The sequence below is a fragment of the Oncorhynchus nerka genome, linkage group LG28 (assembly GCF_034236695.1).
Source record: "Oncorhynchus nerka isolate Pitt River linkage group LG28, Oner_Uvic_2.0, whole genome shotgun sequence".
Lineage (NCBI taxonomy): Eukaryota > Metazoa > Chordata > Actinopteri > Salmoniformes > Salmonidae > Oncorhynchus > Oncorhynchus nerka.
The window spans coordinates 32,007,337-32,030,327 of NC_088423.1; the positions used below are offsets into that span (position 1 = coordinate 32,007,337).

Here is a 22,991-nt window from a genome sequence, read left to right on the forward strand (position 1 = left end):
CGCCCCTGGGCATGGATATTGGTTAGGGACCAAAATCACGTAGGACAAATGTCCATCCTATCTGCTTGTGGTAGAATGCTAAATACAGTATATTTTTATGAGTCGTCTTCCCTTTTAGAAAAATTATAGGGTAAGGTGAATAGTACAAGAGCAGCAATCAGAGCACAACCCTTTATTTTCTTTTTGATAAGAAGTTAGCATTCTTCACAGTTCACATTGACTTGAGTGGAGAGAGCCAACCCCCCCTATCCTCCTACACGCAGTTACACTGAGCAAGCATTTCCAAGTCATAATGTCTCTACAGTTTTTATTTGATGTGTATAACATAGTACATACTTTGTTTCTTATTAAAACAAGCCGTGGCAGCATTCTATACAATGTACTAATATACTGTAGCCTGTGCGTGTGTTGTATGGAATGGAACGTCCACCAGCGTGGGAACTGCAGCAGAGGAAGTTTCTATTTACAGAAGAGCTCCTAGGTTCACATGGAAACCTCTGGAGAATAGGAGAGCCTATTTCATTTTGTTTGTATTTATTATTTATTTATTCAGGGGAAACCCATTGAGATCAGTGTCTCATTTTTAAGGGAGCCCTGATCACAGTAATAAAACAATCAAATACAATGTGAAGCAAAACCGCAATCAATACAATGTGAAGCAAAACAACAATCAATACAATGTGAAGCAAAACAACAATCAATACAATGTGAAGCAAAACAACAATCAATACAATGTGAAGCAAAACAGCAATCAATACAATGTGAAGCAAAACTGCAATCAATACAATGTGAAGCAAAACTGCAATCAATACAATGTGAAGCAAAACAGCAATCAATACAATGTGAAGCAAAACTGCAATCAATACAATGTGAAGCAAAACAGCAATCAATACAATGTGAAGCAAAACCGCAATCAATACAATGTGAAGCAAAACTGCAATCAATACAATGTGAAGCAAAACAGCAATCAATACAATGTGAAGCAAAACCGCAATCAATACAATGTGAAGCAAAACAGCAATCAATACAATGTGAAGCAAAACTGCAATCAATACAATGTGAAGCAAAACAGCAATCAATACAATGTGAAGCAAAACCGCAATCAATACAATGTGAAGCAAAACAGCAATCAATACAATGTAAAAAAATAAGTATAATATTACAGGACAACACAAAATGTAAGAAAAACAGTTACATTCCTCAGCTACTAGGTCCTTAATCATCACTTTAAATTACCCGAACAGCACCAGAAGGTGAGGTGCATTAAAACAAAAAGGGGATTTACCTAATTTGGCGGAGACCCGAGGAACCTCAAGAGTTAACCAACCCTGTGAACAGGACGCAGTATCAAAAGGTTGGCTGGTCGTCATTAAAGTCCCGTAGATCACGTCTCTATTCCCTTTTTGTTGTCAAAGCTTTACTACACAAGCTTCCGATTTACCTAAGTTTGTTGGTGTAGTATAAAAACACGAGTTACCAAACCTGTTCCTAGTGGGCTGCTCAGCTACAAAGGCCTGGGATACTGATGTATAACATGATAATGGCCATAGAATCTCCTCCTGTACTCTACTATCATCACACAAAAGTGTGAGGTCATCACTATGACGGAGGCATGGTATGCATTTGTCCAACTGAGACAGTTGTGCATGCATGCACACACTCATATACAGTGCTTTCGGAAAGTATTCAGACCCCTTGACTTTTTCCACATTTTGTTATGTTACAGCCTTATTCTAAAATGTATGAAATATTTTTTTTCATCAGCAATCTACACACAATACCCCATAATGACAAAGCGAAAAGAGGTTTTTAGAAATGTTTGCAAATTTATTACAAATAAAAACCAGAAATACCTTATTTACAAAATAATTCGGACCCTTCGCTATGAGACTTGAAATTGAGCATCCTGTTTCCGTTGATCATCCTTGAGATATTTCCACAACTTGATTGGCCTGTGATACATTCAGTTGATTGGACATGATTTGGAAAGGCACACACCTGTCTATATAAGGTCACACAGTTGACCGTTGTCAGAGCAAAATGACAGAATCCAATGGTCACTCTGACAGAGCTCTAGAGTTCCTCTGTGAAGATGGGAGAACCTTCCAGAATGACAACCATCTTTGCAGCACTCCACCAATCCAGCCTTTATGGTAGAGTGGCCAGACGGAAACCACTACTCAGTAAAAGGCACATGACAGCCCGCTTGGAGCTTGCCAAAAGGCATCTAAAGACTCTCAGACCATGAGAAACAAGATTCTCTGGTCTGATGAAACCAAGATTGAACTCTTTGGCCTGAATGCTGAGCGTCACATCTGGTGGAAACCTGGAACCATCCCTATGGTGAAGCATGGTGGCGGCAGCATCATGCTGTGGGGATGTTTTTCAGCGGCAGGTACTGGGAGACTAGTCAGGATCAAGACAAAGATGAACAGAGCAATGTACAGAGAGATCCTTGATAAAAACCTGCTCAGGACCTCAGACTGGGGCGAATTTTCACCTTCCAACAGGACAACGACCCTAAGCATACAGCCAAGACAACGCAGGAGTGGCTTCGGGACAAGTCTCTGAATGTCCTTGAGTGGCCCAGCCAGATCCTGACGTGAACCCGATCTAACATCTCTGGAGAGACCTGGAAATAGCTGTGCACCAATGCTCTCCATCCAACCTGACAGAGCTTGAGAGGATCTGCAGAGAGGAATGGGAGAAACTCCCCAATTTCAGGTGTGCAAAGCTTGTAGTGTCATACCCAAGAAGACTAATCGCTGCCAAAAGTGCTTCAACAAAGTATTGAGTAAAGGGTCTGAATACTTATGTAAATGTTATTTCAGTTTTTTATTTGTATAAATACCTGTTTTTGCTTTGTCATTATGGGGTATCATGTGTAGCTTGATGAGGGGGAAAAAAAACGTTTTAATCTATTTTAGAATTAGGCTGTTGCGTAACAAAATGTGGACGAAGTCAAGGGGTCTGAATACTTTCCAAATGCACTGTACACACACACAAAGTGTATGTCCAACTCAGAGGTCAATTTAATTTATCCCCCAACCGCCTCAATCTGGTTCAGGAACACACACTGTCCTACATCCAGTCTTCCCATGGTTCAGTTTGGATTCCTGAGAACTTGACCAGTCATTAGGGGAGTTATGACAGGCATGCAAAGATAGGAAGTGGTAATTTTGATGACTCAGCTAAGGCATGAGTGATTGTGTTCTGTTAGCTGCTCACTCTGTTTTTGCTCTCTCTGACTCATATGGATATCTGTAATCTTCTTGGGTGGGGGTGCTGTTTGAGTGGGTCATTCAGCTATGTGTGTGGGCAGGGAACCGGTCTCACTCATTGTGATGAAACTGACCCATTTCAGATGGATGGAGTCTGACTGTTGTTCTTTGTGTTCAGAGGGTCTGGGTTCTTAAGAGGACCAGGAGGGAGTGAGTGAATGGTAAGCATATTCTGGGTCATCCATGTTTGAGTGTCGTTTGTGTTGTCAATTTCTTTAGTGTTTGACGATGTTCCTACTATTAGGTTAAATGATATAGAGATCAGATGGATGTCCGCAGGCGTATTACTACTTCAAATGATTGACATAATGATTTCTGTCTGACTAGTAATACATATGCTGCCTGCCAAACTTAACCACAAATTGTATTCATTTGGCACACCAACATGGCATAATGCATTAATTGCAGCTGACTTTCAATTGAGAATTCAGTTTTTCTCTGTCATTTGTTTTATGTAGGCTACAGGACTTAAATGTTTGTAAGTTGCACATCACTCTACATTAAAAAAGTTCACTACTTTCAGGTAATTTCATTTCTAAACGATGTTATGTGCGCTTCTTGTAAATATATAGTCAGCATAATGTACTGTATGCACAATTAATCTGTAATTGGCATATTCAAAGTAGAAGTGGAATCCATTTGATTTAACACTTGACAAGATCACCTAAATGTGTCCAAAGACAAGATACGGTTCCCCTTCTACTCAGTCAGTTTTTTTTATCATCAAGAACACGTCCAAACATGGACAATCTTTAAACAGATGCATCTCATTGGTTGTTTGCTAGATTGATTAACCAAATGTTTTCTGTAAGGCATGGTATAAGAAAAGTCCTAGTCATGTACAGTACACATGTCATTTATAATGGACAAACGAGTAGTGTAATGAAGTGTATGATAAAAGAGTCACACTCTCTAACCCAAATCAGATGTTTAAGCTTTTAGTTGAAGTGGGAATGAATTTGGGGTGAGGTGTTTTCTGGGTCTCTATGGGTTACAGAATCCCCCATGCTCATTCTGCTTCTACTGCACCCATTTACTGTAAATGGAGTGTCTGTTGTGTTGTGGGCGTCTGTTAAGTGCTGCTAGTTTTGGTATTATTACCAGGGTGCAGACCAAGACCAGTGTAGCGTGGGTAGTTGCGAGTGGGAGGCTATGACTGAGATTACTCAGCATTCTGTTACTGGGCAGAAAAAGGAGGCCTCCATGACATCTGCTACCTAAATTGTATAATTTTTATGTATCAGATAAATGCTGCACAAATGTTCCATTTTGTATTGGCACTGTGCCCCTTATACTGTATCTTCCTCTCTAATATCTGATTTCTTGTTTATTTTTTGATTAGCTATAATATTTTGATAATGAAAACTACACTGCTGGGTAGGGCTTGCAAGTCAAGCGTTTCACTGTACTCGTGCATGTGACAAATAAAACTTGTTTGGATAGAATGGAGTTGAGTAGTTTTAGCAATAAGGATTTGTCTTGAAATGTAAACATGTAGGCTAGTCTATTTTTGGAGATTAGATTTCAAATGGCATAAGTATTGATACTGAAGGTTAAATACAGTATTCTTTTAGCAACCTAAAAGGTCTCTGTGTAATGTGCATGTTAACATAACTTAAAAGCTTTCTTCATACGGTGCAGAACTTGTCAAGTATCACAATGTGTGGGTTGTGTTTACCATTTTAATCTTCTTTCAGAGTGGGAGGTTTATGATTCCCTGTATAGATGATGTCAAATAGAAAATGTATAAATGTCAAGTTAATGTCACGGATGTATGTATATGAGTAGTAGTAGCGTAGTGTCAAAGTCCTGAGTAAAATGGAAGTTGTAATGTGTTCTGGTCAGAACTCAATGATTAATACCTAAACAATGAGTAATGATGACCTTTTCATTACATCAGATGTGTGTATCTAGTAAGACACAGCAGATTTTTTCAAAGAACACAGGCCTAATGTGTGTGTGAGGCTTTCGGTGTGTGTCAAGTGATTCAACAGGAATGATTGTGGTTGAGCTCTTACAGAAAAACCACATGATTTCACGTGGGAAATCATGTGAAAACCTGGTTTTGGAACTTCACGTGATCACAGGTTATGACAAGTTATCACGTTGCTTTACATGTTGTAACCTGTTATCACATTAACTTCACATACGATCACATGAAAACATGTGTTTTTGGAACACTTCACATGTGAAATTCATGTGTTTTTTCCATAATGGTAGTTTAAGCACTCTGGCCTTGATAAAAAAAAAAATAATAATAAAAAAATAAAAAAATAAAGATTTTTTCCCTATAGCTTTGAAATCTAGATTTACCAGTAGTTAAACTACTACAATATTTAGTTGTATATGTCACATTTTGAATAACTGTTTTGGACTACAGTATGCTTGCAATATGGACTATGGGATTCAATTGTTTTCACAGTGGCACTATATTTTTAGCATGAAACAAAGGAATAGGGAAACACAACGACATGCTTGTTCAACAGTTTATTTGGACTAATACATCAACACAAATCGAATCAACATGTATTGGTCGCGTACACAGTTTATCAGAGGTTATAGTGGGTACAGTGAAATGCTTCCGTGTTAAGCCTCACAATTAAACGAGCCCTGTGTCATTATCTGATAAAGATGTACAGTTGAAGTCGTAAGTTTACATACACTTAGGTTGGAGTCATTGAAACTAGTTTTTCAACCACTCCACAGAGCAGCAAAAATGTCAAACAAGTACACAAATAAACAAAAACAACAAATCACGAATGTCAGAACGAACCCAGTTTACCCAAATAAGATTTAGTAAGTAATCCAAATGCAATCTATGCGTGTATATACACAAAAAAAAGATAAACTAAGAAGGATATGTACAGCAGTAGATATATTACAGTGAGCTATGTTGAGAATCCAGTTTATAAACAGTGTAACTAAATGCAATGTACAGTAGTAGATATATTAGAATGAGCAATGTGAAGAATACAGTATATGAATACAGTGTGAAAAACAGTATAAAAGAAACGGTCCAGTATTTAATGTCTCTAGGCTAAGTACACGGGACAGCAGTGTTGTGTGTGTGTGTGTGTGTGTGTGTGTGTGTGTGTGTGTGTGTGTGTGTTTTGTAAGTGAGTCTATCTTTGTCTCTTACTAAAGGAGATGGTGCGATGGCTTTTCAACAGTCTGATGGCCTGGAGATAGAAGCTGTACTGTCTTTGTCTGCTAGATGGTAGCAGAGTGAACAGACCATGACTTGGGTGGCTGAGGTCCTTGATGATCATCTTGGCCTTTGTGATACAGTGGCTTGCGAAAGTATTCACCCAACTTGGCATTTTTTCTATTTTGTTGCCTTACAACCTGGAATTAAAATGTATTTTTGGGGGGTTGTATAATTTGATTTACACAACATGCCTACCACTTTAAAGATGCAAAATATATTTTATTGTGAAACAAACAAGAAATAAGGCAAAAAAACTGAACTGAGCGTGCATAACTATTCACTCCCCCCCAAAAGTCAATACTTTGTAGAGCCACCTTTTGTAGCAATTACAGCTGCAAGTCTCTTGGGGTATGTCTCTATAAGCTTGGCACATCTAGCCACTGGGATTTTTGCCCATTCTTCAAGGGAAAACTGCTCCAGCTCCTTCAAGTTGGATGGGTTCTGCTGGTGTACAGCAATCTTTGTCATACCACAAATTCTCAATTGGATAGAGGTCTGGGCTTTTACTAGGCCATTCCAAGACTTTTAAATGTTTCCTCTTAAACCATTTGAGTGTTGCTTTAGCAGTATGCTTAGGGTCATTGTCCTGCTGGAAGGTGAACCTCAGTCCCAGTCTCAAATCTCTGGAAGACTGAAACAGGTTTCCCCTCTAGAATTTCCCTGTATTTAGCACCATCCATCATTCCTGACCAGTTTCCCAGTCCCTGCCGATGAAAAACATCCCCACAGGTGTTCTCGGGGATAGGTGTTGATAGGTGTTGGGTTTGCGCCAAAAATAGCATTTTCCTTGATGGCCAAAAAGCTCAATTTTAATCTCATCTGACCAGAGTACCTTCTTCCATGTGTTTGGGGAGTCTCCCACATGCCTTTTGGTGAAGACCAAACGTGTTTGCTTATTTCTTTTTAAGCAATGTCTTTTTTCAGGCCACTCTTCCGTAAAACCTAGCTATTTGGAGTGTACGGCTTAAAGTGGCCCTCTGGACAGATACTCCAATCTCCACAGTGGAGCTTTGCAGCTCCTTCAAGGTTATCTTTGGTCTCTTTGTTGCCTCTGATTAATGCCCTCCTTGTCTGGTCCATGAGTTTTGGTGGGCGGCCCTCTCTTGGCAGGTTTGTTGTGTTGCCATATTCTTTCCATTTTTTAATCATGGATTTAATGGTGCTCCGTGGGATGTTCAAAGTTTCTGATATTTTTTTTATAACACAACCCTAATGTACTTCTCCAGAACTTTGTTCCTGACCTGGTTGGAGAGCTCCTTGGTCTCATGGTGCAGCTTGTTTGGTGGTGCCCCTTGCTTAGTGGTTTTGCAGACTCTGGGGCCTTTCAGAACAGGTGTGTGTATATATATATATATATATATATACTGAGATCATGTCACAGATCTTGTGACACTTAGATTGCACACAGGTGGACTTTATTTAACTAATTATGTGACTTCTGAAGGCAATTGGTTGTACCAGATCTTATTTAGGGGCTTCATAGCAAAGGGGGTGAATACATATGCACACACCACTTTTCCGTTTTTAAAAAACATTTTATTTATTGAAATAAGTAATTTTTCCAGTTTCACTTCACCAATTTAAACTATTTTGTTTATGTCCATTACATTAAATCCAAATAAAAATACATTTAAATTACAGGTTGTAATGCAACAAAATAGGAAAAATGCCACGGTGAATGAATAATTTTGCAAGGCACTGTATGGTCCTTGACTAGCCTCTAAAAGCACTTTATGATGACAGAGGTGAGTGCTACGGGACGGTAGTAATTTAGTTCAGGTAGTTACATTTGTGTTGACTGCTTGTTGAGGCACGGTTGACAGTTTTTATAGATAGAGAAGCATCATCATCATCTATGTCTCTCTCTCTCTCTCTCTGTCAGATAATGTATCATGGGTGGGAATAGGAGATTGGTGCAGGGATTATGTGGGTTTTTTGGAAACTGAAAGCATGTGTTGCTAATAATTTGATTCACAGTAATAGTGACATTTGGTACATGGAAGTGTGGTTGTGCTTCAATATAATGGCATAGCATCATAGGCCCACTGCAGTTGTCTACAGCTTTAATATATCTATTGTATTGAATTGTCTTCTCTTTGTAAGCAACATGACACATGAGAGTCACTTCTCAGAAATAAGGGGTGTCTTGTCCTTCCAGAACTGATTGGCAGGTTATAGCCAGTAGATGGCGTTACAGTCCCAGGAAAGTTTCTGAGCTCACTTACTGCTATGAAAATGGCAATTGGACATTTTACAACACCTCATTCTACTTTTTTTCGTTTCAAAATGGACTTGAAATGCAACGATAACCGAGTAAAATATATTGTTTCATATATGAGTAACGTTTATATAGGTATGTATATATCACATTAGAATAGGCCTATATTGAGTGTAGTGCAATAAAGCAGTGGTTCTAGAACACAGTTTGCTCATATACCTGCTGTTCATCCGCATTGCGGTTTATACAGTCTCTACATATACATACATTATTAGCCTGCAGTATCTGTAGTGTTATTGTTGACAAAACCACAGGCAAATGTGGCAACAACATTGATTCAACCAGTGTGTGGGGAAATACTATTTTCATGGCACTTCGATACCGAAGTGACATTTTCGTAGCAGGTTAGCAGGTTAGGAGTCTGAAGTTAAGGTTATGAAAAGAGTTAGGTTTAGCGAAAATGCTATCCTAACCTGCTACGAAAATCACTTTGTATCGAAGTGCGGCGAAAAGAGTGTGTCCCACATTGTGTGCGCAGTGGGTTACTTTCGTAAATTGCTCACTCAGAAAACGCCAAGTCAACTTCTTCAGAATGTTTTGCTAAAGAGATTTCAGATAACAATAAGAATGGTAGATATGATATAAATCACATTACAGTCTCATACTAATGTTCTATATTTGTGTCAGTCTATTTAATTTGGTTATTCGCGATAACAATAGCTTATACGACATCTTATTTCAACGTTTTGAAATTCAGAATAGATTTGGAAATTATTGCTGGATCTTATTCAACTAAGCTATTCAAATATCTTGCTTAACAATGTTGGCCTAATTGTAAAGAATCGTATAACCGAAAATTAAACGTAATTTTTGAATTAATCGAAATGTCATAGATCTACAACTCTTATGTGCCTTTTTGTTTTGAGAAAACAGGTTGATATGCACAGTAGCCTAAACCTAATGAATGAACCAAAGGCATTTTTTTTTAAATGATAGCAAAACGTATAATAGAAAACTATGCAAGGCAAGCTACCAATAATTATTGGTTATCAAATCATATTTGTCACATGCGCTGAATACAACGGGTGTAGACTAACGTGAAATGCTTGCTCACCAGCACTTCCCAACCTTGCAGAGTTAACTAGTTACACACGAGGAATATAATGCACAACAATGAAGTGATAAGGGCTACAGAAAGCACCAGTACCAGATCAATGTGCAGGGAGGGCTACCAGGTATTTGAGGTAGATTAACATGAAGACAGGGTAAAGTATGTTGTGAATTTATGCAAACCCTTTTTATTTGGTAAAAAAGGTTCAACGTAATATAAGCCTAGTTGCAAATAACCTACTAGTGTAGATACAATCCTGGCTAGGCCTATATATCAACTCAGAAATAACGGTTATTTTTTGTTTTGATTAGGCTATTTGCATAGCCTAATAATCAGTTGTGCAGGTGTAGACACAAACACTGAAACTATGAGTTTGTTTATTTATAGGCCTACTGCTTTCTGAACCAACAAATCGATCAAATGTCACACAGTGCAGAGACTGATAAGAAGTTGATAAGAATAGACCTTACCTGACATTTAGCTGAATTGGTTGAGGTTTGGATATTACTATTTGGTGTAAATATATGCAGCTTGCAGCACTGTCGGGAGAGGTAGCCTCGAGGTCAATATGAAACATCTACAATATCTTTTTGTTTTATTTTAACATCAATACATATTTTACTGGTGAATATATATCAAATAGAAAGATTTTGAAAATGATCATCGGGATAATGAAATACTGATTTAAAAGAGCATATTATTTCCCTGTAAGCAAACGTCAATATCAAAGATTGAATGAAGCAATGAAATACAAATGAGATACACATTTATTCCGTAATAGGCCCATTTTAACACTTGTAAACCATGATATGGGTTCATTTAAAAAGTAGGACATTACTAAAATGGGTAAGATGTTGTGGCTATGATAACCAGGCTTGATTTGGGAAAACTCAATGACATGGTCTCTCACAGATCTGTAGTCACTAAATGGGTGTTAAAAGATGTGTGTTAAATGTCACATAAATTGAATTTGTTGCCTTCAGTAAAAAAGTCTTATATTGGTCTCTAGAGTTCTTGAGAATTGTACACAGCTAGAAGCCTATTTTGTCAAAGGAAAGTTGTGACTGGCCCTTTCTGAGTCAAACACCTCCACAGTCTGTGGTTATGGCAATTCACGATGCTCATCCTTTAAGTCTTTTTCACTTTCAGTCACTGGAAAAAAAATATGAGAAAGTTGTCATAACTTTAAAAAACTCTATCCGCAAGATATGACCTACTGCTTTATAAATTAAGTAATACCTTTTGATTTTATGCCACACTCTCCCTCTCTCCAACCAAACAAAATGGTTCCCTTCTGCATGAAGAAAGTACAAGGGGTTTGGTAAATATACACACATTATTTCAGTCTATGGATTCTGTCATTTGTAGTAATTATGAGGTTTGCTATTTTCATGAGAGCCTTTTGGCATTGAACAGTTACATCCTTGATTAGGCACTGTGTGTGTGTGTGTGTGTGTGTGTGTGTGTGTGTGTGTGTGTGTGGCGCTCGCACATTGAGCTCTGACCATCATCCAGTACCTGACAGTGGTGTTTTGACATGTGCCTTACCTGTACTGATTGTTTTGGCATTGCTAGTCAGTGTGAGCGTAGAGCGACTGTGGGATCCAAGTAATAGACAGCAGAGCTTTAGAATGAGCTGTGTCTAACTAGAAGACCACTTCATCGAAATCACTTTGTGAAAATCGGTCTTCATGACAAAGGAGATGTTAAGAAAACATGACAACAGAGGCACTGAGCATTTAGGTTTAAATAATACAAGGTAGCATAACACGATTAATCTATTTGTGATGTGTCTATCCCATTGTCCTACCTGCCAGCATCTATTTGTGATGTGTCTATCCCATTGTCCTACCTCCCAGCATCTATTTGTGATGTGTCTATCCCATTGTCCTACCTCCCAGCATCTATTTGTGATGTGTCTATCCCATTGTCCTACCTGCCAGCATCTATTTGTGATGTGTTTATCCCATTGTCCTACCTCCCAGCATCTATTTGTGATGTGTCTATCCCATTGTCCTACCTCCCAGCATCTATTTGTGATGTGTCCTACCTCCCTATTTGTGATCCCATTGTCCTACCTCCCAGCATCTATTTGTGATGTGTCTATCCCATTGTCCTACCTCCCAGCATCTATTTGTGATGTGTCTATCCCATTGTCCTACCTGCCAGCATCTATTTGTGATGTGTCTATCCCATTGTCCTACCTCCCAGCATCTATTTGTGATGTGTCTATCCCATTGTCCTACCTCCCAGCATCTATTTGTGATGTGTCTATCCCATTGTCCTACCTCCCAGCATCTATTTGTGATGTGTCTATCCCATTGTCCTACCTCCCAGCATCTATTTGTGATGTGTCTATCCCATTGTCCTACCTCCCAGCATCTATTTGTGATGTGTCTATCCCATTGTCCTACCTCCCAGCATCTATTTGTGATGTGTCTATCCCATTGTCCTACCTGCCAGCATCTATTTGTGATGTGTCTATCCCATTGTCCTACCTCCCAGCATCTATTTGTGATGTGTCTATCCCATTGTCCTACCTCCCAGCATCTATTTGTGATGTGTCTATCCCATTGTCCTACCTCCCAGCATCTATTTGTGATGTGTCTATCCCATTGTCCTACCTCCCAGCATCTATTTGTGATGTGTCTATCCCATTGTCCTACCTCCCAGCATCTATTTGTGATGTGTCTATCCCATTGTCCTACCTCCCAGCATCTATTTGTGATGTGTCTATCCCATTGTCCTACCTCCCAGCATCTATTTGTCTGTGTGGTGTTATAATCTTCTAGTATTATTATGGTCACTTGTATGTAGATGTCCGGTAATAACTATTTCACACATCATAAAGATGCACATAACATATAGCTCGGCTAGATTTGCAGTAGGTTTATAGGAACAAAGTATATATATTTTTAGTTGACACAATTTAAGGTAACGTGTGTGTAACATGAAGTCATCTTATTAGTCTTACTGTCTGTTTTTTTGTTGCTGTTGATAGAGTCACATTGTAATATTGTCCTTGGGTACTGTATCTGGCAGATAAATTGTGACAGTCAGCAAGTGAAAATAAGAGATGACACAACTGGTGATTGAAGCAGATTGCATCTATGAAACCCTATTCTCTGAGAAGGTATTGTAGGCCTACAATATACCAACCTGAGACTGAGTGAAACTTCAGTGGACTTCCATGACGTAACAATTTGAATGCTGTTTGACTGTGCAATTGAAAAAGACAATTGAGCCAGGGTCCGGTTTGAAGACCATGTCATAGAAGTTTGAGATGTGACATGCCCTTAGGTGCTCCAGTTTCACTGTTACAAATCATGCCGTGTATAGAGTAGGCTTACGTGGCCGTGAGGAAACACAACAAACTCATATTATAAAAGCAAACAAGATTTTGAGGCTCAATTGTGGGTCATTCATGTTCTTCAGAACAAAATATTTGTTTTAATTAAAGACATACTCAGATAAGTGAGGGTTGATTTTATCCACACAGACAAAAGTAATGTACTGTAATGTACTTCAATACAATAACCTCCCCAAACTATACCATCATTTTTTTTTAAATGTCAGTGTTGACCTTTCTGATTAGTGTGTCTGATGTTCATTTGAGTTGAGCGTCTGCTAAATGACTTAAATGTAAATGTATTATCTAGAGGCTTATGCATTATTGCCGTGGCATTTAAAAAGAGAACTGAGGGGAGATATGAATGTGACCCCTGACCTTTCAAGGTCATGTTAGTCAAGGCAAACGTTATACACATGGCTAAGAATTTGCATGTTGATAGCAATTATACATCTCTAGTACAGTGTAATATAAACATCCAAATTACAGTTAATGCATTTCAGGTTAAAAGAACGAATACACAAAGGTCAGCGCTGTCTAGACAGTCCAGATATAGTCCAGGCAGACATTTCAGAGATGATTGTTTATAACACCCTAAAGCTGGACTTACTCAAACAGGTTTCAGAGTTAGACAGTCTTCAGTGTGTATATATGTACCATATCATAATACTGCATTCAACATGGAATCTGATGTGTATCAATTTACCAATAATACAGGACAGTGTGAATAAAGCAACAAAACTTTTAACCATCAATATGACATTGTGTTTGTGTGAGAGAATGTGTAAGGCTCCCACAAAAGAGGGGATATTTGAGCACTGAGCAGTGAGTCAAGGTGCGCGTGGGCTTGTTTTGAATGCACAGATGGCACCAACCAAACACATAGGATGTTGAAATGTCACCCAGAAATACCAAATCCTCCACAAAATATCTGTCTGAGCTTTTTCTGAAAACCACAAGCTTTTCTCAGTTTTGTTTTCAGGTGTAATTTGTTTAACCTGGAAGTTGGTTTGTTTTTGTTCATGTAAAAGTTAAATTCACATTCTTGGAACTACCTGGAAGTTGGTTATATTGTTCATGTCACAGTAAAATTCTGCCTGGTATCTTGCTTGTTATTTTGTTAAACTTAATGTTATCAAATTAGGTGCTCCAGTTTCACTGTATTTTGGTACACAAATGGTATGAAAGGAATTATGTTACAATTATATGGTCTATCACTAACAACAAGAGAATACAGTTGATGATATGTAACAAATTAATGAATGTCCTCTATAGACATTTACCTGTAGAATTTGAGGACACTTTCGTGTAGGATCTTAATTTGATCACCCTGTTGCAGGAGAATGTTTCTGCAATGCAGGACATTTAAAACTTGTAGTTTATTTGAGGTTTAAAAAGGCTTCTGAAGATTTGTAATTTCCCCTTTAAAATGTCACTTGATTTTCCCTTATGAAAAATGTATCAACCCCTACAAAAATATCCATGAATTATAATCCACATAATAATTCACATTTCCTGCTAACAAAGAGGGAGCCTATTTTGTGTGTGTGTGTGTGTGTGTGTGTGTGTGTGTGTGTGTGTGTGTGTGTGTGTGTGTGTGTGTGTGTGTGTGTGTGTGTGTGTGTGTGTGTGTGTGTGTGTGTGAAGACTCCCACCTGTGGTTGTGTGTGACATTCGGGTTGCTCCTAGCTAGACTGTGGGAGGCCTGCAGACTCTTAACGGCTTTCACACGGGCACAAAATGTCTGCTGCACATGATGAACACCTCAGTCCATCTGATGTGGAGTCTGTTACTCTACAGTGTTCAGAAAATAGAAGATTCATTCACTGATGGCCAGAATTGTCCGATTTTTATGTAAAGAAAATGCTACATGTTTATGGCACATACATGTATCCACATACATTCCTTTATGAGCTTGTACAACTTACCCCATCATTTATAAACAAGCAGTACAAAGCAAAATATGTAACTTCCTCATGGACTTTCAGTCCTTGAATCCATAGCTTTGGCAGTGTCAAGTTGTTGAAATTGCGTATTGTGCTTCCAAGGTATCATGGTTTTCACCTTTAGGCAACTGCATTTTATTTTCAGTTTACAGTCAAACTATTATGTTCAGTAATTTATACATTTTAGGTACATGTCAGATGAGGCTAATGTGCTTTCAGATGGAGGAAGGAGCTGTCTTTAGTTTACATCCCAATGGTGGCTATAGTTGTCCTTCTGAAAAGTCATCTGTGGTAAATCTACACCCATTCTTTTCTTATTTGTGTGAGTTTCAGTATTGATCGTTGAGGTTCGTTATTACGTAGGAATGATTGGTCTTTGTCTCCAGTGCCCAATGTCAACCTTTTCTCTAAGATCGTTTGAAGATAACTAAATTTAACTTCAGTCTATATAGCTCTCATCATTTTACAGATCATGGTAATGTCATGCTTCACAATTCAGCTTAAAATGGGTGGTGCTTTTTTGAGAACATTGCTGTCTTTCCTCCATTTGTTGTCTCAGCCTCTCTTCTGTGGGAATTCCATATGGTACAGTAACTCCATTAAGTATCATGTTTTAAAGCTGTAAGTTTATCATAATTCAGTGGTCCTTTCTCTCTCTTTATTTCTCTTTCTCTGTCTCTGTCTGTGACAAATAAAAAGGTGGGAAAATACTCGGCAAGTCTGCCCACGGCTCTGAAATCCTCTGTTTAACCACGGAACGCATCAAAGAAATGCTCTCAAAACCTCTTCTGTGTCATCTGACTAATTTTGATAGTGAAAATGCACAGTAAACCCTATATTTAGTATTTTTACAATACAAGCATGCTGTCATGTTTGCTGTTAAATAAAGAAATGGGTCAAATGATCTGTTTACTGTAGGAGTTGTTTATTTGATTTGGAAACAAATTCACACTTAACGAACCCAGTACAATTTGTTGACCTAAATCATTACTTTTTTAAATGTATATTTCTTCATGAATAACAGCTAATTCTATTCTATGAAAAACTGAAGTGTTTGTTATTTTTGTTGAAGGCCTCAAAGTTTTTGTTAGGCCTTAACTTTGAGTATTTATTAATAAGTCAAAAGTTGACAAGATCAGCATTCATTAAGAAATGGTGTAATAAACTGTGTTAGCTCATTAATATTGTAACCTATTTGTGTTAGACTTGTTTTTATATAAATACATCCAGAAGTCATTCTGAAACTATGATGGCTGGGGTGATAATATTACAGGCGCTCAGGGGAAATTTGCCTCATGAAATGTTCTTTCACAACCCACTCAGTTTCGATAGGAAAAATCGTTAACCTTTTCGGCAACAACAAATGCCTATCAAAAAAACAAGTGCAACATATTTTAAGGCTCAATTTTTTAAATTTTTACCAGAGACACAGACTACTGGTGGAAATGATTGGTTCACAAAATAATGAATGGTAATCTAAAGTATACATCTACCATCCAAACGCAGACTTAGTTCATCACAAATTAGTTTAAGGCAATTGTTGTACATTTCCAATATTTTTTTCCTTGCTTTAGCCGGTAGTTTGATGAAGTTTGGACAGTTTGTGTATTTCCTGTATAATGTTGGTACAGTGTGTTGAAGTGTGTTATTGTTATCATGTAGACTACTGTATGTGTTGGTTTACTGTAATATTTAGATTACTCCACGGTATAATTTAATTGTAGGTAGTTATAGTTTTCTGGATTAGTTGAAAGTGTACTTGGTTGTAGAATCTGGACCATAAAGAAGGCACATTACACATTTAGTTGTAAGTGTACTTGGTTGTAGAATCTGGATCATAAAGAAGGCACATTACACATTTAGTTGTAAGTGTACTTGGTTGTAGAATCTGGACCATAAAGAAGGCACATTACACATTTAGTTGTAAGTGTACTTGGTTGTAGAATCTGGACCATAAAGAAGGCACATTACACATTTAGTTGTAAGTGTACTTGGTTGTAGAATCTGGACCATAAAGAAGGCACATTTAGTTGTACATTTAGTTGTAAAGAAGGCACATTACTTTAGTTGTTGTAGAATCTGGACCATAAAGAAGGCACATTACACATTTAGTTGTAAGTGTACTTGGTTGTAGAATCTGGACCATAAAGAAGGCACATTACACATTTAGTTGTAAGTGTACTTGGTTGTAGAATCTGGACCATAAAGAAGGCACATTACACATTTAGTTGTAAGTGTACTTGGTTGTAGAATCTGGACCATAAAGAAGGCACATTACACATTTAGTTGTAAGTGTACTTGGTTGTAGAATCTGGACCATAAAGAAGGCACATTACACATTTAGTTGTAAGTGTACTTGGTTGTAGAATCTGGACCATAAAGAAGGCACATTACACATTTAGTTGTAAGTGTTTTTATTGTTGTTGTTGTCATGAGTAAAGTGTATACAGTATCCTGTATTATTGTGACGGCTGTCAGTTTAGTGTACAGTGTAATGTTAGTGAGTGGCAGATATTTCCACAGTGCGTTTGTTTTAAAGCTTAGTCCTGTCACTCGTTTCACCTGTCCAGGCCTCTTTATCTCCTCAGATTTCCATTAGTCGGAGTGTGTGATTATTTCTGTGTGAGAAATACTTCTTAAACTCCTGTTACCCCAACTGTAATATTTTGCAATTCAAATCGGAAATATGCATTATTTGCATAGCTATAACCTCTTCATTAAGCTTGCTGCTGTATATCTTCACTGCTGTCCTGTGTGGGGGAATGCGTTTCTCTTCAAATGGACACTGGTCATTTGTATCTGTTGTATATGGTTTTGATGGGGATATGACGTCTAAGTCTCATATTGGAAATCCTTGTAAAACATGGGCCCGGTGTAATGTGCCCTAAATAATAGACAGACACAGGGCACCATGGTTAATCAATGTGTGTGTATATGTTAGGACTTGCCATATGCTTTCTTACAAAGGAAAGGTATGTTGAAAATGGAAACATTACAGGATTTGGACTTGTTCTTTAGCTGTTCTGAACCAATGCAGATATTAGCATCTTACTTCCTGTTTGAAGCTGTTTTGTTTACATTGATGTTGCTATTTTTAAATGGTTTAGGCGTACAACTTATTCAAAAAATGTATTGGTTTGTTTTGTTGTTTTTCCTCGTCCTCTTTTTGAGTATACTACAAAACCCCAAATAATACAGTGTGACTCTGTTAATGAATAGAATCTGACCACAACCCAGGAACCTCGCGTATATGTTTTTCTTTGTCAGTTGAAGCAGAATTAAATGTGTGTTTGCTCATAGTCTGTGTGTGTTTACACACATACACCTATACCTAGATGACTGTCTACCGGAATTGCTTTGTAAAAACAAATGCTATTTTCTATATATGTATTGTATCTCTGTCACTACATTATCTTCATTCTGACATGTATTTGATTAATGCCCATGTGATGGCTTTTCTCTGACACACTCCCAACTGACAATCTCCCAGACTGCCTTAGCCATGTAATTTACACCTCAAATTCAGCTCCACAAAGTTATTGACCTTCAGTGAATCACCTTTGTGTCTGACTAATTCCAATAGCACTTTGCGTTCAGTAAATACAGACATAGGGCTAATTTGAGTTTCTGTCCTCTTGTTTCAGTGTCTGTTTACAACGTGTGTTGGAGAAAAGAAGAGGAGAAGATCGGAGAGAAGTATAGTGGCGGAACGGTCACTCTTTCCTGCAGGGCATGTAGGGTAAAGTAACTACATCTGTTAATGATGAACGGAGACCTGAAACCTCAAAGAGAAATGTTTTAGATCAGTGTGTGATTAAAAAATGTTTGCAAGTTTAGTCAACCTCCTGCCTGCCCCCGCAAAGCCACTCTGAGTTGGCCTGCCGCATGTGTGAGTCGTTCAGACAATGTACAGGAGACATTTACTAATCACCCCGCAAACCATCCCAACCACATAATGGATGGAAGCATGTCTGGGTTTTTCCCCTCTTTCTCTTTGAGATTAATTCACTTAAGTGGAGCTTATCCATTAAGTAGCCGTGGATGATCAATAGCTGTCATCCATAGCAGAGTGAACAAAGTACTGGCTGCCATGATCTCTTAGCCTGGGTGCTGGTGTCAATGCTGTGCTCCTATACGTTGTCTCACTGACCACATCTGTCTGTCAGACTAAATAACCAGACAGAGAGAGAGAGTGTACACTTCAAAGATGAGCCAGTGATCTTGTTAGTGACCTTGTTATACTGTAGAGTGAATCTGCTATATGTGCTATATGTGACCCTGTTTTGGAAACAGGGTCACAACAGTTCCTAGTCAATGTACTGTAACTGCTTTCAAAGCCATAAAATGGTCATTGGGCAGAAATCGACCTGAGAAAATGTGCATTTCAGGCAGTTAAACACTGCTGTTAAACTGGTTGTTTTTCGTGGCTTATTATGACAAGTGTGTGTGAGTGCATGCAAATCACTTTTTATGTGGTGCATCTTTTCTGGAAGGTTAACTGGTGGTTCTTAGAACAATTTAAATAATGCACACTTTTTTTGTTGTAATGGGGGATGCTTTAAATAAAAACACTGTGTTTTTGATGAAGAGAGGGAGCTTGCAAAGTGTGGTTTGCTTTTATTGTTGTGGGTGGGTTTCTCTTCATTTGATCAAAGATAGCGAAACAAAAGATGAGTGAATCACCTAAAACCTTTTGTTTTACCATCTGCTCTCTTTCTCTCTCTCTCTCCCTTTGCTGGTCTTTCATACAACAACGTGTGTTTAGAAATTGGATCAATTGTGTGGTATAGTCATTATTTATTTAGATAATATCTGATCATGTATTTTTAAGGTTATTCATATTTTATATTATATATGAATATTTTCCTCTCGATTTTTATGAAGTTTCACATTTTATTAGTCGTATGTATGGGATATATATAGTATACGGCGTCCAACTCAATGCTCACTTGCAGGTTCCTTCTCGACAATGCAACAACAATAAGAAATAATAAAAGATAAGAATACAAACATAAAGTAAATGCCTCAGTAGAATAGAAATCAACATTGTAGCATAAGTATAATACAGAAAGGCACAATTTATAATCCAATATTTATACATGTTTTGGTGAAAGGGAGATTGGGATGCAAGTGTTTAAATTGTGCAGTATTTAGCAATAATAATAAGAGTCTGGTAGCAGCAGTTGTCGTGTGTGTGTGTGTGTGTGTGTGTGTGTGTGTGTGTGTGTGTGTGTGTGTGTGTGTGTGTGTGTACCAGTCAAAAGTTTGGACACACCTTCTCCTTCAGTAGTTTTTCTTTATTTTTGACAATTTTCTACATTGCAGAATAATACATCAAAACAAATGAAATAACACAGATGGAATCATGTAGAAACCAAAAAAGTGTTAAAAAATAAATAATTTTAGATTCTTCAAAGTAGCCACCCATTGCCTTGATGGCAACTTTGCACACTCTTGACATTCTGGTGAAGATGGCTCAGTACATCACTGGAACCGTGCTTCCACCCATCCAGGACATCTTCTCAAAACGGTGCCTGGGGAAGGCCAGAAGTATCATCAAGGACCCCACACACCACAGCCATAAGCTGTTCACTCCCTTATCGTCGGGCAGACGGTATCAGAGCATGAGGTCTGATACCAACAGGCTCAAAGATAGTTTCTATATACAAGCCATCAGACTGCTGAGCGCTTGAACTGGACTGACCACCTGCAATGACTCTCAGCACCTTGGCACACATGATGCTTTTGTGCCCTTTTGACAAGAGTGGTGGTGTTACTGGTCCATGACAATACCCTGATGATGTGGACGCTGAGGAACTTAAAACTGCTGACTCTCTCTACTGCAGTCCCATTGATGTGGAATGGGGCATGTTCCCTCCTCTGCTTTATGAAGTCAACAATCAACTTCTTTGTTTAGCTGACATTGAGGGAGAAGTTATTGTCCTGGCACCACAATGCCAGTTAATTTACCTCCTCCCTATAGGCTGACTTGTCGTTGTTGGTTATCAGGCCTACAACCATGGTGTCGTCAACAAACTTGATGATGGAGTTGGTGTAGTCGTGGGTGACCGGGAGTACAGTAGAGGGTTGAGGACACAACCCAGGGGGGCCCCTGTGTTAAAGCCTTCCACATGTTTTGGTTCAGCTGGCGCCTAGCTGAACATAGGTGCACTGAGCGAGTATGCTTGCATACTCCCTTAGAAGACATTCACTTGAATACACCAGTATACATTTCTTCAAAATAGTCAAAATTAATGTAAGATAACTCAAGAAATCGGTCATTCATTTCGAAAAAAAATTGTCGAAGGGATCTTAGTTGGGCAATTTTACAATTAACTAATTTTGCAAGTGAAACATTTTGCATGAAAATGATTTGTCTCTCTTTGAATGACAACAAACACTTAATTGAAGAATCACTACTGTTGACCAATCATCAACGAAGGGGTGTAGACTTCGGCTACTGAATTTGGCTTGCCTCGAATTTTGTTTGTGTGCACAAACTGGAAAAACCCTTGCCGAAGACCAAACCTAACAAAATCTTCACAAAATGTCGTCAGAATATATGCACAAACTGTTCTGAACTGTTTCGGAAGCATGGGAAGCATGCAGATGCCTTAATAATCAGTGTGGAGTGGATATTGTTGAAAGGGGCTTTTCTGTGAAAGGCAGCCGTTCTAATGACTTAATTCAGTGCAGAAAATGTTGTCGTCACCTTCGATCCTGAACCAGTTAATACATCAGTGTGAAAAGTAGGTCTCTAACATGCTAAATTATAAGATGCATTGTATCAAGTTGGACGACAAAGCTCTCTAGTCGTTAATCAATCTTTGTGATATAGTGTCTGTACAATAAATAATTCATGACACTTTCTCTGTCCTGAGGAATGTGGTCATGATGAATGACTGCTCTTGTTGTGGAAAATGTCTCTAACATCCATTTTAAAGTATACAAATCCCTCTTTCCATGGCAGGATGATAAACAGCACACTGAAAACACGTTTAAAACTCTAAATCTCTGTGTTCTAATTTTTGCAGTGTATAGCGACACATTGGGTTATAAATGGAGGTTTTTCATTTATTGTTGACTTTTTAAGGCCTCTTTAATCATAACGTCCACCTGCGATGTGTTTAGGTGCCCTGATAAATGTGTCTTGTGTAGGAGAGCCTGTCGTCAGTTGGGGTTACGTGGCAGTGAATGGGACTACTCTCTGTCTATGACACACACTAAGTAATGTTGCTATTTTTCACTTTGGGCCGGCCATTTTAAGCGTGTCTATGTGGGACTTGACATTATTATTGTGTGCTGCAGCATCTTTCTGGATGCTTTGTAATGAACACAGGACACAGCAACACGAATGCTCATGTATTTCTGTGTTTTACTCTATAAGATTAGCGCAGTAAGGAATAGATCACATGAGTTGCAAAACTGCTAATCTAAAATGTAAAGCAGTAGTGTATTTCCCTCAAACTTGAAGGGGCGGTTTCACGGACATAGATAAGCCTGTGTTTTAACTAAATTACACTTCAATCCAGACCACTGAAATGTGGTTGCATGAACATGATTTAAATACACTCCTACTCACTGGTCCTCAATCTACTAAATTAGGGGGGGGGGAAATCCAATCTATGACTGAAACAAACCCAAAATGTCTTAGGTCTCTGAGCAGAGTGTGGTGGCCCACCAGTGTTTGTGACACAGTGAATAGCCATCTCAGGTTTCATCCTCATAGACCGTGCCTTCCTACCAACAACCTCTGCTTTTTATCTGTTTAGTCACGGTCAACCCTCACGGTCCAGTTAAAACCAGAGCACCCAACCACAGCTCCTCTGACCAGTGTTTCAAACAAAGTCACAAGTACATTTTAAACCAACAGGAGAT

At 38.4% G+C, this 22,991-nt stretch overlaps 1 long non-coding RNA gene across 1 annotated transcript in view; it reads left to right on the plus strand.

Moving 5' to 3' along the window:
* Positions 1–22,991, plus strand: part of LOC115113150 (uncharacterized) — a 42,158-nt gene that overhangs the window by 16,368 nt on the left and 2,799 nt on the right. Inside the window, exon 2 of the long non-coding RNA XR_003861081.2 lies at positions 18,758–18,852. This is a non-coding gene — a long non-coding RNA (uncharacterized LOC115113150). The remainder of the gene's footprint in view (positions 1–18,757; positions 18,853–22,991) is intronic.